Raw genomic sequence first — 16747 nt, forward strand, 5'->3', positions numbered from 1 at the left:
AGTTTACTTTCCATGCTTGTAGTAGTAATTAAAAAGAAAACCCAAAAAGATTTCTTGTTCTTCTTTTGCTTGTTGGGAGCTTTCCCATGTAAATAATTTTATTTCTTTTCTTTGGGGGTCGATAGGAGAAGACCATGATTAAATTGTTGAAGTGGCTCTTATATGCATTATTGTTGATCTGACAAAAGAGCCCATATTGACTTGTCTTCTCCTGTTTATTGAATGCTTACAGATTCCAGCTTAGTCCAATGCACGTGCACTATTATTATTATCCACATCGTTCGGTCGTGCAAGTGAAAGGCAATAATGATGATTATATGATGGACTGACTGAGATGAGAAAAGCTGGTATGAACTCAACCTCTCTTGTTTTTTGTAAATATGATTAGTTCATCGTTCCTATATCATCCTATTATGAATAAACATGTTTGCAATGACAACTAGAGATCATAGTTTCTTGTGCCATGCTTGATTAGCTAGGAGTTTATAATGGTTTACCTTGCGTGCCAACATACTATTAAAATGGTTTTGATGTGGTATGATAGGGTGGTATCCTCCTCTGAATGATTTAAGTGACTTGACTTGGCACATGTTCACGCATGTAGTTGAAACAAAATCAACATCGCCTTCACGATACTTATGTTCATGGTGGACTATATCCTATCATGCTTGCATTCGGTGTTGATTAATTTTAATGCATGTTCATGACTGTTGTCGCTCTTTAGCTGGTCGCTTTCCAGTCTTTTTCTAGCCTTCACCTGTACTAAGCGGGAATACTACTTGTGCATCCAACTCCATAAACCCCAAAGTTATTCCATATGAGTCCACCATACCTACCTATATACGGTATCTACCTGCCGTTCCAAGTAAATTTCTATGTGCCAAACTCTAAACCTTCAAATAAATATCATGTTTTGTATGCTCGAATAGCTCATATATCAACTAGGGTTGTTCGTATCTTCCATGTTAGGCGGATTATTCTCAAGAGGAGTGGACTCCGCTCCTCACTCACAAGAAAAATGGCTGGTCACGGGGATGCCCGGTCCCATGCTCTATGCAAACTAAATCAAAATAATTGCAAACAAAACTCCCCCTGGGACTCTTGTTAGTTGGAGGCACTCGTTGTTTCGAGCAAGCCATGGATTGATGCTTGTTGGTGGAAGGGGGAGTATAAACTTTACCATTCTGTTTGGGAGCCGTCTATAATGTGTGTAGCATGGAAGATATCGCCATCTCTTGGTTGTGATGTTGACAATGAAAGTATACCACTCAAAATATTATTCATCTCTATTTCAAAACTGAGCTTTGGCACCTCTACAAATCCCAGCTTCCCTCCACGAAGGGCCTATCTATTTACTTTTATGTTGAGCCATCATCTTCTTATCAAAAAACACCAGTTGGAGAGCACCACTATCATTTGCATTCATTACTATTAGTTTACATTGAGTATGACTTGACTGGATCTCTTTTACCATGAATTACAATGTCTAGTCAGACCTTGATCTTTAAAGGTGCTCTGCATTTATGTTTTGCGGTCTCAGAAAGGGCTAGCGAGATACCATATTGTTATATCATACTATAATTGTTTTGAGAAAGTGTTGTCATCCGAGATTTATTATTATTGCTCGCTAGTTGATTATGCCATTGATAGGAGTAAACATGAGACCTATGTGTTATCGTGAATATGGTTAGTTCATAATCTTTGCTGAAAACTTGAATGCTGGCTTTACATATTTACAACAACAAGAGCAAGCAAAGTTTGTAAAAGTTTTTTTTATCACTTTCAGTTTGTCAACTGAATTGCTTGAGGACAAGCAAAGGTTTAATCTTGGGTGAGTTGATACATCTCCGTCGTATCTACTTTTGCAAACACTTTTGCCCTTGTTTTGGACTCTAACTTGCATGATTTGAATGGAACTAACCCGGACTGACGCTGTTTTCAGCAGAATTGCCATGGTGTTATTTATGTGCAGAAACAAAAGTTCTCGGAATGACCTGAAACTTCACTGAACATCTTTTCGGAAATAATAAAAAAATCCTTGCAAAAGATGAAGACCAGGGGGCCCACACCCTAGCCACGAGGGTGGGGGCGCGCCTTCCCCCCTAGGGCGCGCCCCCTACCTCGTGGGCCCCCTGGAGCTCCTCCGACCTCAACTCCAACTCTATATATTTGGTTTCAGAGAGAGAAAAATCAGAGAGAAGGATTCATTGCGGTTTACGATACGGAGCCACCGCCAAGCCCTAAAACCTCTTGGAAGGGCTGATCTGGAGTCCGCTCGGGGCTCCGGAGAGGGGAATCCGTCGCCATCGTAATCATCAACCTTCCTACATCACCAATTTCATGATGCTCACCGCCGTGTGTGAGTAATTCCATCGTAGGCTTGCTTCACGGTGATGGGTTGGATGAGATTTATCATGTAATCGAGTTAGTTTTGTTAGGGTTTGATCCCTAGTATCCACTATGTTCTGAGATTGATGTTGCTATGACTTTGCTATGCTTAATGCTTGTCACTAGGGCCCGAGTGCCATGATTTCAGATCTGAACCTATTATGTTTTCATTAATATATGAGAGTTCTTGATCCTATCTTGCAAATCTATAGTCACCTATTATGTGTTATGATCCGTTAACCCCGAAGTGACAATAATCGGGATACTTACCGGTGATGACCGTAGTTTGAGGAGTTCATGTATTCACTATGTGTTAATGCTTTGGTCCGGTACTCTATTAAAAGGAGGCCTTAATATCCCTTAGTTTCCGTTAGGACCCCGCTGCCACGGGAGGGTAGGACAAAAGATGTCATGCAAGTTCTTTTCCATAAGCACGTATGACTATATTCGGAATACATGCCTACATTACATTGATGAATTGGAGCTAGTTCTGTGTCACCCTATGTTATGACTGTTACATGATGAACCACATCCGGCATAATTCTCTATCACCGATCCATTGCCTACGAGCTTTCCATATATTGTTCTGCACTTATTTACTTTTCCATTGCTATTGCTATCATCACTACAAAATACCAAAAACATTACTTTTGCTACCGTTATCTTTTGCTACCGTTACCACTATTATCATATTACTTTGCTACTAAACACTTTGTTGCAGATATTAAGTTTCCAGGTGTGGTATAATTAACAACTTAGCTGCTAATACTTGAGAATATTCTTTGGTTCCCCTTGTGTTGAATCAATAAATTTGGGTTGAATACTCTACCCTCGAAAACTGTTGCGATCCCCTATACTTGTGGGTTATCAAGACACGTCTCCAGTCAATAACCAATAGCGGAACCTGGATGCTCATATTGGTTCCTACATATTCTACGAAGATCTTTATCGGTCAAACCGCATAATGCTACCTCTTGAGCACTGCATTGGATTTCCCTTGAAGAGGAAAGGGTGATGTGGCAAAGTAGCATAAGTATTTCCCTTCGTTTTTGAGAACCAAGGTATCAATCCAGTAGGAGACTACACGCAAGTCCCTCGTACCTACACAAACAAATAAGAACCTCGCAACCAACGCGATAAAGGGGTTGTCAATCCCTTCACGGTCACTTATGAGAGTGAGATATGATAGAGATAATAATGATAAGATAAATATTTTTGGTATTTTTATGATATAGATTTGAAGTAAAGATTGCAAAATAAATGGTGCCAGAAATAACTTGTTGATGAGAGATTAATATAATGGATAATAGACCTGGGGGCCACAGGTTTCACTAGTGGCTTCTCTCAAGATAGCATAAGTATTACGGTGGGTGAACAAATTACTGTCGAGCAATTGATAGAAAAGCGAATAATTATGAGAATATATAGGTATGATCATGTATATAGGCACCACGTCCGTGATCAGTAGACTGACTCCTGCCTGCATCTACTACTATTACTCCACACATCAACCGCTATCCAGCATGCATCTAGAGTATTAAGTTCATAAGAACAGAGTAACGCATTAGGTAAGATGACATGATGTAGAGGGATAAACTCAAGCAAAATGATATAAAGCCCATCTTTTTATTCTCGATGGCAACAATACAATACGTGTCATTTCCCTTTCTGTCACTGGGATCGAGCACCGCAAGATTGAACCCAAAGCTAAGCACTTCTCCCATTGCAAGAAAGATCAATCTAGTAGGCCAAACCAAACTAATAATTCGAAGAGACTTGCAACGATAACCAATCATACATAAAATATTTCAGAGAAGAATCAAATATTGTTCATAGATAGACTTGATCATAAACCCACAATTCATCGGATCTCGACAAACACACTGCAAAAAGAGTTACATCGAATAGATCTCCAAGAAGATCAAGGATAACTTTGTATTGAGATTCATAGAGAGAGAATAGGCCATCTAGCTAATAGCTATGGACCCGAAGGTCTGAAGTAAACTACTCACACATCATCGGAGGGGCCATGGAGTTGATGTAGAGGCCCTCCGTGATTGATGCCCCCTCCGGCGGAGCTCCGGAAAAGGCCCCAAGATGGGATCTCTTGGGTACAGAAGGTTGCGGCAGTGGAAATATGGTTTCATGGTGCTCCTGGATGTTTTCGGGGTATATGAACATATATAGGAGGAAGAAGTAGGTCGGTGGAGCCACGAGGGGCCCACGAGGGGGGAGGGCGCGCCCAGGGGGTAGGCGCGCCCCTGCCTCGTGGCCACCTCATTGGTTGCTTTACGTCTACTCCAAGTCCTCTGGATCATGTTTGTTCCAAAAATCATGCTCCCAAAGGTTTCATTCCTTTTGGACTCCGTTTGATATTCCTTTTCCGCGAAACACTGAAATAGGCAAAAAACAACAATTTGCAATGGGCCTTGGGTTAGTAGGTTAGTCCCAAAAATAATATAGAAGTGTAAAATAAAGCCCATTAACATCCAAAATAGATAATATAATAGCATGGAACAATCAAAAATTATAAATACGTTGGAGACGTGTCACATAACAATATACGTTGTTCCCTTTGTCATCGGTATGTTACTTGCCCGAGATTCGATCGTCGGCATCTCAATACCTAGTTCAATCTCGTCACCGGCAAGTCTCTTTACTCGTTCCGTAATGCTACATCATGTAACTAACTCATTAGCTACATTGTTTGCAAGGGTTATATTGATGTGCATTACCGAGAGGGCCTAGAGATACCTCTCCGACAATCGGAGTGACAAATCCTAATCTCGGTCTATGCCAACTCAACAAACACCAACAAAGACACCTATAGAGCACCTTTATAATCACCCAGTTACATTGTGACGTTTGGTAGCACACAAGGTGTTCTCCGGTATTCGGGAGTTGCATGATCTCATAGTCATAGGAACATGTATAAGTTATGGAGAAAGCAATAGCAACAAACTAGACGATCATCATGCTAAGCTAACAGATGGGTCAAGTCAATCACATCATTCTCTAATGATGTGATCCCGTTAATCAAATGACAACTCATGTCTATGGTTAGGAAACATAACCATCATTGATTCAACGAGCTAGTCAAGTAGAGGCATACTAGTGACACTCTGTTTGTCTATGTATTCACACATGTACTAAGTTTCTGGTCAATACAATTCTAGCATGAATAATAAACATTTATCATGATATAAGGAAATATAAATAACAACTTTATTATTGCCTCTAGGGCATATTTCCTTCAGTCTCCCACTTGCACTAGAGTCAATAATCTAGATTACATTGTAATGATTCTAACACCCATGGAGTCTTGGTGCTGATCATGTTTTGCTCGTGAGAGAGGCTTAGTCAACGGGTCTGCAACATTCAGATTCGTATGTATCTTGCAAATCTCTATGTCTCCCTCCTTGACTTGATCGTGGATGGAATTGAACCGTCTCTTGGTGTGCTTGGTTCTCTTGTGAAATCTGGATTCCTTTGCCAAGGCAATTGCACCAGTATTGCCACAAAAGATTTTCATTGGACCCGATGCACTAGGTATGACACCTAGATCGGATATGAACTTCTTCATCCAGACTCCTTTATTTGCTGCTTCCGAAGCAGGTATGTATTCCGCTTCACACGTAGATCCCGCCACGACGCTCTGCTTGGAACTGCACCAACTGACAGCTCCACCATTTAGTAAAAACACGTATCCAGTTTGTGACTTAGAGTCATCCGGATCAGTATCAAAGCTTGCATCGACATAACCGTTTACGACGAGCTCTTTGTCACCTCCATATACGAGAAACATATCCTTAGTCCTTTTCAGGTATTTCAGGATATTCTTGACCGCCGTCCAATGATCCACTCCTGGATTACTTTGGTACCTCTCTGCTAAACTGATAGCAAGGCACACATTAGGTCTAGTACACATCATTGCATACATGATAGAGCCTATGGTTGAAGCATAGGGAACACCTTTCATTTTCTCTCTATCTTCTTTAGTGGTCGGGCATTGAGTCTAACTCAACTTCACACCTTGCAATACAGGCAAGAACCCTTTCTTTGCCTGATCCATTTTGACTTCTTCAAAACTTTATCAAGGTATGTGCTTTGTGAAAGTCCAATTAAGCGTCTTGATCTATCTCTATAGATCTTGATGCCCAATATATAAGCAGCTTCACCAAGGTCTTTCATTGAAAAATTCTTATTCAAGTAACCTTTTATGCTATTCAGAAATTAAGTATCATTTCCGATCAACAATATGTCATCTACATATAATATCAGAAATGCTACGGAGCTCCCACTCGCTTTCTTGTAAATACAGGCATCTCCAAAAGTCTGTATAAAACCATATGCTTTGATCACACTATCAAAGCGTATATTCCAACTCCGAGAGGCTTGCACCAGTCCATAAATGGATCGCTGGAGCTTGCACACTTTGTTAGCACCTTGTGGATCGACAAAACCTTCTGGTTGCATCATATACACCTCTTCTTTAAGATATCCATTACGGAATGCAGTTTGACATCCATTTGTCAAATTTCATAATCATAAAATGCGGCAATTGCTAATATGATTCAGACGGACTTAAGCATCGCTACGGGTGAGAAGGTCTCATCATAGTCAACTCCTTGAACTTGTAGAAAACCTTTTGCAACAAGTTGAGCTTTGTAGACAGTAATATTACCATCAGCGTCAGTCTTCTTCTTGAAGATCCATTTATTCTCTATGGTCTGCCGATCATCGGGCAAGTCAACCAAAGTCCACACTTTGTTTTCATACATGGATCCCATCTCAGATTTCATGGCCTCAAGCCATTTTGCGGAATGTGGGCTCATCATCGCTTCCTCATAGTTCGTAGGTTCGTCATGGTCAAGTAACATGACTTCCAGAACAGGATTAACGTACCACTCTAGTGCAGATCTTACTCTGTTTGACCTACAAGGTTTGGTAGTAACTTGATCAGAAGTTTCATGATCATCATCATTAGCTTCCTCACTTACTAGTGTAGGAATCACTGGAACTGATTTCAGTGATGAACTACTTTCCAATAAGGGAGAAGTTACAATTACCTCGTCAAGTTCTACTTTCCTCCTACTCACTTCTTTCGAGAGAAACTCCTTCTCTAGAAAGGATCCATTCTTAGCGACGAATATCTTGCCTTCGGATCTATGATAGAAGGTGTAGCCAACAGTCTCCTTTGGGTATCCTATGAAGACACATTTCTTCGATTTGGGTTCGAGCTTATCAAGTTGAAGTTTCTTCACATAAGCATCGCAACCTCAAACTTTAAGAAACGACAACTTGGGTTTCTTGCCAAACCACAGTTCATAAGGTGTCATCTCAACGGATTTAGATGGTGCCCTATTTAACGTGAATGCAGCCGTCTCTAAAGCATAACCCCAAAATGATAGCGGTAAATCAGTAAGAGACATCATAGATCGCACCATGTCTAGTAAAGTGCGGTTATGACGTTCGGACACACCATTACTCTGTGGTGTTCCGGGTGGCGTGAGTTGCGAAACTATTCCGCATTGTTTTAAATGAAGACCAAACTCGTAACTCAAATATTATCCTCCACGATCAGATCGTGGAAACTTTATTTTCTTGTTACAATGATTTTCCACTTCACTCTGAAATTCTTTGAACTTTTCCAATGTTTCAGACTTATGTTTCATTAAGTAGATATACCCATATCTGCTCAAATCATCTGTGAAGGTGAGAAAATAACGATATCCGCCGCGAGCCTCAATGTTCAATGGACCGCATACATCAGTATGTATGATTTCCAATAACTCGGTTGCCCGCTCCATTGTTCTGGAGAACGGAGTTTTAGTCATCTTGCCCATGAGGCATGGTTCGCAAGTACCAAGTGATTCATAATCAAGTGATTCCAGAAGTCCGTCAGAATGGAGTTTCTTCATGCGCTTTACCCCAATATGACCTAAACAGCAGTGCCACAAATAAGTTGCACTATCATTATCAACTCTGCATCTTTTGGCTTCAATACTATGAACATGTGTATCACTACTATCAAGATTTAGTAAAAATAGACCACTCATCAAGGGTGCATGACCATAAAAAGATATTACTCATATAAATAGAAAAACCATTATTCTCTTATTTAAATGAATAACCGTCTCGCATCAAACAAGATCCAGATATAATGTTTATGCTCAATGCTGGCACCAAATAACAATTATTTAGGTCTAAAACTAATCCCGAAGGTAGATGTAGAGGCAGCGTGCCGACGGCGATCACATCGACTTTGGAACCATTTCCCACGCGCATCGTCACCTCGTCCTTAGCCAATCTTCGCTTAATCCGTAGCCCCTATTTCGAGTTGCAAATGTTACCAACTGAACCAGCATCAAATACCCAGGCACTACTGCGAGCATTAGTAAGGTACACATCAATAACATGTACATCAAATATACCTTTCACTTTGCCATCCTTCTTCTCTGCCAAATACTTGGGGCAATTCCGCTTCCAGTGACCAGTCCCTTTGCAGTAGAAGCACTCGGTCTCAGGCTTAGGTCCAGACTTGGGTTTCTTCAGTTGAGCAGCAACTGGCTTGTTGTTCTTCTTGAAGTTCCCTTTCTTCCCTTTACCCTTTTTCTTGAAACTGGTGGTCTTGTTGACCATCAAAACTTGATGCTCCTTCTTGATTTCTACCTCCGCAGCCTTTAGCATTGCGAAGAGCTCAAGAATCGACTTATCCATCCCTTGCATATTATAGTTCATCACGAAGCTCTTGTAGCTTGGTGGCAGTGATTGAAGAACTCTGTCAATGACACTATCATCAGGAAGATTAACTCCCAGCTGAGTCAAGTGGTTGTGGTACCCAGACATTATGAGTATATGTTCCCTGAAAGAACTATTATCCTCCATTTTGCAGTTGTAGAACTTATTGGAGACTTCATATCTCTCAATCCGGGCTGCTAGAAACATTAACTTCAACTCCTGAAACATCTCATATGCTCCATGAAGTTCAAAATGTTGTTGAAGTCCCGGTTCTAAGCCGTAAAGCATGGCACACTGAACTATCAAGTAGTCATCAGCTTTGCTCTGCCAGGTGTTCACAACATCTAGCGTTGCTCCTGCAGCGGGTTTGTTACCTAGCGGTGCTTCCAGGACGTAATTCTTCTGTGCAGCAATGAGGATAATCCTCAAGTTACGGACCCAGCCCGTGTAGTTTCTACCATCATCTTTCAACTTAGCTTTCTCTAGGAACGCATTAAAATTCAACCCAACAACAGCACGGGTCATCTATCTACAACAACATAGACATGCAAAATACTATCAGGTACTAAGTTCATGATAAATTAAGGTTCAATTAATCAAATTACTTAAGAACTCCCACTTAGATAGACATCTCTCTAATCATCTAAGTCATCACGTGATCCATATCAACTAAACCATGTCCGATCATCACGAGAGATGGAGTAGTTTTCAATGGTGAACATCACTATGTTGATCATATCTACTATATGATTCACGCTCGACCTTTCGGTCTCAGTGTTCTGAGGCCATAACTGCATATGATAGGCTCGTCAAGTTTAACCCGAGTATTCTGCGTGTGCAAAACTGGCTTGGACCCGCTGTATGTGAACGTAGAGCTTATCACACCCGATCATCAGGTGATGTCTCGACACGACGAGCTGTAGCAATGGTGCATACTCAGGGAGAACACTTATACCTTTAAATTTAGTGAGAGATCATCTTATAATGCTATCGTCGAACTAAGCAAAATAAGATGCATAAAGGATAAACATCACATGCAATCAATATAAGTGATATGATATGGCCATCATCATCTTGTGCCTTTGATCTCCATCTTCAAAGCACCGTCATGATCACCATCGTCACCGGCTTGACACCTTGATCTCCATCGAAGCATCATTGTCATCTCGCCAACTATTGCTTCTATGACTATCACTACCGCTTAGTGATAAAGTAAAGCAATTACATGGCGATTGCATCTCATACAATAAAAGCGACAATCATATGGCTCCTGCTAGTTGCCGATAACTGTGTTTACAAAACATCATCATCTCATACAATAAAATTTAGCATCATGTCTTGACCATATCACATCACAACATGCCCTGCAAAAACAAGTTAGACGTCTCTACTTTGTTGTTGCAAGTTTTACGTGGCTGCTACGGGCTGAGCAAGAACCGTTCTTACCTACGCATCAAAAACCAGAACACGGTATAGTGATTGCTTTTTTATCTTCAGAAAGAACCATGTTCATTGAATCCGATTCAAATAAAGTTGGAGAAACTGACATCCACCAGCCACCTATGTGCGAAGCACGTCGGTAGAACCAGTCTCGCGTAAGCGTACGCGTAATGTTGGTCTGGGCCGCTTCATCCAGCAATATCGCCGAATCAAGAAACAACTAGTGACGACAAGCAATATGTATATACCCACACCCACAACCCCTTTGTGTTCTACTCGTGCATATAACATCTACGCATAGACCTGGCTCGGATGCCACCGTTGGGGAACGCAGTAATTTCAAAAAAAATCCTACGCACACGCAAGATCATGGTGATACATAGCAACGAGAGGGAAGACTAAGCAGAAGCATTATGACAACGTGGTTGATGTAGTCGTACGTCTTGATGATCGACCGATCCTAGTACCGAACGTACGGCACCTCCGTGATCTACACACGTTCAGCTCGGTGATGTCCCACGAACTCACGATCCAGTAGAGTGTCGAGGGAGAGCTTCGTCAGCACAACAGCGTGATGATGGTGATGATGATGCTACCGGAACAGGGCTTTGCCTAAGCACCACTACGATATGACCGAGGTGGATTATGGTGGAGGGGGAACCGCACACGGATAAGGGATCAATGATCAACTTGTGTGTCTATGGGGTGCCCCCCTCCCCGTATATAAAGGAGTGTAGGAGGGGGGAGGGCCGGCCCTCTACTATGGCACGCCCTGGGAGTCCTACTCCCACCAGGAGTAGGATTCCCCCCTTTCCATGTAGTAGGAGTAGGAGAGTAGGAAAGGAAAGAGAGAAGAGAAGGAAGGAGGGGGCGCCGCCCCTCCCCCCTAGTCCAATTTGGACTACTCCTTGGGTGGGGCTGCGCGGCCTGCCCTAGGCAACCCCTCCCTCTCTCCCCTAAAGCCCATTAGGGCCCATATACTCCCGGGGGGGGTTCCAGAAACCCCCCGGTACTCCGGTTAATGTCCAAACTCATTTGGAACCATTCTGATGTCCAAACTGTTGGGGATCGTAGCAGAATTTTAAAATTTTCTATGCATCACCAAGATCAATCTATGGAGTCATCTAGCAGCGAGGGAGATAGGAGTGCATCTACATACCCTTGTAGATCACGAGCGGAAGCGTTCAAGTGAACGGGGATGATGCAGTCGTACTCGCGGTGATCCAAATCACCGATGACCAAGTGCCGAACGAACAGCACCTCCGCGTTCAACACACGTACGGTTGGGAAGACGTCTCCTCCTTCTTGATCCAGCAAGGGGAAGGAGAGGTTGATGAAGATCCAGTAGCATGACGGCGTGGTGGTGGATGCAGCAGGGTCCCGGCAGGGCTTCGCCAAGCACAAGCGGGGAGGAGAGGTGTTACGGAGGGAGAGGGAGGCGCCAAGAGCAAGGTATGGCTGCCCTCCCCCCTTCCACTATATATATGGGCTAGGGGGGCGCATGCCCCCTTGGAGATCCCATCTAAAGGGGGGGTGCCCCTGGGGCAACGGCCCCCTTAGGGTTTCCAACCAGGGGGGCGCATGCCCCCTCGGGGGGCAACGGCCCCCTAGGGTTTCCAACCCTAGGCGCCTTGGGCCCTTGGGTGGGGCGCACCAGCCCATCAGGGGCTGGTCCCCACGCCACTTCAGCCCATGGGGCCCTCCGGGATAGGTGGCCCCATCCGGTGGACCCCCGAGACCCTTCCGGTGGTCCCGATACAATACCGGTAACCCCCGAAACCTTCCCGCTGGCCGAAACTGGACTTCCTATATATAAATCTTTACTTCCGAACCATTCCGGAACTCCTCTTGACGTTCGGGATCTCATCCGGGACTCCGAACAACTTTCGGGTTACTGCATACTAATATCTCTACAACCCTAGCGTCACCGAACCTTAAGTGTGTCAACCCTACGGGTTCGGGAGACACGCAGACATGACCGAGACGCCTCTCCGGTCAATAACCAACAGCGGGATCTAGATATCCATGTTGTCTCCCACATGCTCCTCGATGATCTCATCAGATGAACCACGATGTCGAGGACTTAATCAATCCCATATTCAATTCCCTTTGTCAATCGGTACGTTACTTGCCCGAGACTCGATCGTCGGTATCCCAATACCTTGTTCAATCTCGTTACCGGCAAGTCACTTTACTCGTACCGTAATGCATGATCCCGTGACCAACCCCTTGGTCACATTGAGCTCATTATGATGATGCATTACCGAGTGGGCCCAGAGATACCTCTCCGTCATACGGAGTGACAAATCCCAGTCTCGATTCGTGCCAACCCAACAGACACTTTCGGAGATACCCATAGTGCACCTTTATAGCCACCCAGTTATGTTGTGACGTTTGATGCACCCAAAGCACTCCTACGGTATCAGGGAGTTGCACAATCTCATGGTCTAAGGAAATGATACTTGAAATTAGAAAAGCTCTCACAAAACGAACTTACACGATCTTTGTGCTATGCTTAGGTTTGGGTCTTGTCCATCACATCATTCTCCTAATGATGTGATCCCGTTATCAATGACATCCCCATGTCCATAGCCAGGAAACCATGACTATCTGTTGATCAACGAGCTAGTCAACTAGAGGCTCACTAGGGACACATTGTGGTCTACGTATTCACACGTGTATTACGATTTCCGGATAATACAATTATAGCATGAATAATAGACAATTATCATGAACAAGGAAATATAATAATCATTTTATTATTGCCTCTAGGGCATATTTCCAACACAAACATAGTCATCCAATATATCGATCTTTATGTCTCGACCATTTGGAGACTCCTCGTCATACCCGTGATCACATCCGGGACTCCGAACAACCTTCGGTTCATCAAAACACATAAACTCATAATACCGATTGTCACCGAACGTTAAGCGTGCGGACCCTACGGGTTCGAGAACTATGTAGACATGACCGAGACACTTCTCCGGTCAATAACCAATAGCGGAACCTGGATGCTCATATTGGTTTCTACATATTCTACGAAGATCTTTATCAGTCAAACCGCATAACAATATACGTTGTTCCCTTTGTCATCGGTATGTTACTTGCCCAAGATTCGATCGTCGGTATCTCAATACCTAGTTCAATCTCATTACCGGCAAGTCTCTTTACTTGTTCCGTAATGCTACATCCCGTAACTAACTCATTAGCTACATTGCTTGCAATGCTTATATTGATGTGCATTACCGAGAGGGCCCAGAGATACCTCTCCGACAATCGGAGTGGCAAATCCTAATCTCGATCTATGCCAACTCAACAAACACCATCGGAGACACCTATAGAGCACCTTTATAATCACCCAGTTACGTTGTGACGTTTGGTAGCACACAAAGTGTTCCTCCGATATTCGGGAGTTGCATGATCTCATAGTCATAGGAACATGTATAAGTTATGGAGAAAGCAATAGCAACAAACTAAACGATCATCGTGCTAAGCTAACGGATGGGTCAAGTCAATCACATCATTCTCTAATGATGTGATCCCGTTAATCAAATGACAACTCATGTTTATGGTTAGGAAACATAACCATCATTGATTCAACGAGCTAGTCAAGTAGAGGCATACTAGTGACACTCTGTTTGTCTATGTATTCACACATGTACTAAGTTTCCGGTTAATACAATTCTAGCATGAATAATAAACATTTATCATGATATAAGGAAATATAAATAACAATTTTATTATTGCCTCTAGGGCATATTTCCTTCAAATATATGCTAAAACTTCATATAATTATACTTTTTTGCGGGTCATTTGATTATATACTTATAACAGAGTGAAGATGTGATTTCGTCATTAGTTGGGTCTGTCCAACACCATTGTTATGCTAACAATGTGCTCCTATTGTTGTCAACATCCTTGTTACTTTAACAATGCCCTATGATTAGGACAACAAGATCATCATGCAACATATGAGACGAGACTGGGGAACTACTTGGTGTTTATGTTTCCACACATGCAACCGAGTTTTCATCCGAATCTCACATTCAAGAACCATTGTGATTTTATCACGGAAATAAAAACATTAAATATGAACATGGAAATAAAACAATAATTTATTATTGCCTCTAGCATCTAGGGAATATTTCCAATAACAATAAAGTAGTTCAGGTTAGGATGCGAGCCGTGGTTTCATGTAGGCAACCGCACGAGGTCCTGTACGTTCGTGATCCTCCGCGATGCATGTTGAGTGTCCATGCAGGGATGCCATGGGGACATCTACAATGTTGGAAGCATAACACAACCATGCATGGTAAGTTGACGGGGCCACATGAACGCCTGTTGCTCCCCTCGTGGCCTTCCGTGATGTTCGACAGTGGACTGCAGAGGCGAGGCACAAAGGTATTGTAGATGCGCGGGACGACCGCGGGGAGGGGGGGAGTTGCTTCCTTGGCGTGTTGTGGATAATACCATTCACAACCACGATATGGTATGGCACACCGGGACAGTGAATCTTAGGTCCAGAGGGGGATGACTAAATCATGGTGAATTGATGTGGGGTGGCGAGGGAGAGGCGAGCTTCGGCACAGAGACAGAGGTGATTCGGGAGGATATGATGGGGATGGGAACGAGGGGAGGGTGAGTTTGAGGAAGGTACGAGTAATGAGGGAGGCATTATGGCGAGGACGTGCTAGAAAATCAGGCTGTTTTGAACAAATAAACGTATTTTTGAATGAATTCACCCGTGAGAAAAAATGCATCGATGTCGACTCTCGACTGTTTAGCAAATCGTTTCTATTGGGCGTCTGCCAGGAAGCTTTCCATTTTGGAAGGATCATTAAAGTGCAGTCATTTTACAGAAGTGGGAATTTCAAAAGTTAAAATATCATGTTTACAAGTTTCATAAATTTTTTAAAACGAAATCCTGCATTTTCTTCAAGAATTCCTAATCCATAGTGAATATCTGCATGGACAAAAAATTCATAATTTCTCTTATCTAAATTGTGTTCCCGTTCTTACATTGAAATTCTTGCTCCATTGGGCCCCACTTGTGTTTTCCAATACTAGGGCCTCTATGACTTTGACTCGCATGATTTCTAAAATGCGAGAATAGAACAAAACACAGGAACAAAGTGTCATGCCATCTTTGATACTACATGATTTTATGTATTTCTACTTGTGCACAAGGAAAATACAAGATTCTGCATATAAAGTGGGAGTGGATGTAAATTTTCTTATGAAATTTTGTACAAATAAATCCTAACAAAAATCCTTGTGAATTGCAATCCTATGAATCAAAGAATGCAGTAAGAAAAAAATCCTAGTAATTAGAAATCCTTTGAATTAAACAGGCCCTCAACGTTTTTCATGTGATGTCTTTTTAGAAACACCGATTATAACATAGGCCCACATAGTGGCGGAGCTTCGGCTGGGCCATAATGGGCAGCTGACCCCCAACTCATGATGTTTCTTCCGAAATCTCGTTTTGTTTGCCTCCCCCCATAAAAAAGCTCCACCATTGGGACATGCACTAACAACACCACACACATGCACTCACATATGAACTATGGAAGACCGGATCGAAGTTGCGGAGCTTCAAGGTTAAGGAAGTCACCACAGATACCTCGTTAGCGGCAGAAATGTTGCCTCTCACTAAAAAAATCCTCATTAATGAGAAGCCAAAAGCGTCAATCAACCAACACCGTTTGTTTTTCTTAACATAAGAGCCTCTACAGCTGGACCTAACAAATCCACCCCCTATACGCCCACGGACACGCTCGGGCATTCCCACGGACGTAGTCAGGCAGCCCCTCATATGTTGTACCAGGCGCCGCACACCTCAAATTTGAAACTCTAAATCCATGCAATGCATGCACGTCGATCAGATAATACAGATTCATCACAGTTCAACAGTTTATGAAATGTGACAAAGCAAAATAAATCATAATTCAACAGGCCGGACATGTCGAAATGAAATTAAAGTCCGAGCGTGCCGGATCACTCGCTGGCTGGACTAAACGTCGGATGCCATCCACGCGTCCTGCTCCGCGAGGAGCCTTGCATCCTCCTCCATGGCCATCCTTGCCTCCTCCTCTGAGGCCATCCTTGCCTCTTGCTCCACGGCCATCCTTGCCTCGTAGTCTTTACGCTCGGTGAATTTGATCCAATTTGTGGT

Source organism: Triticum aestivum, chromosome 2A (genome assembly GCF_018294505.1).
Source record: "Triticum aestivum cultivar Chinese Spring chromosome 2A, IWGSC CS RefSeq v2.1, whole genome shotgun sequence".
Classification (NCBI taxonomy): domain Eukaryota; kingdom Viridiplantae; phylum Streptophyta; class Magnoliopsida; order Poales; family Poaceae; genus Triticum; species Triticum aestivum.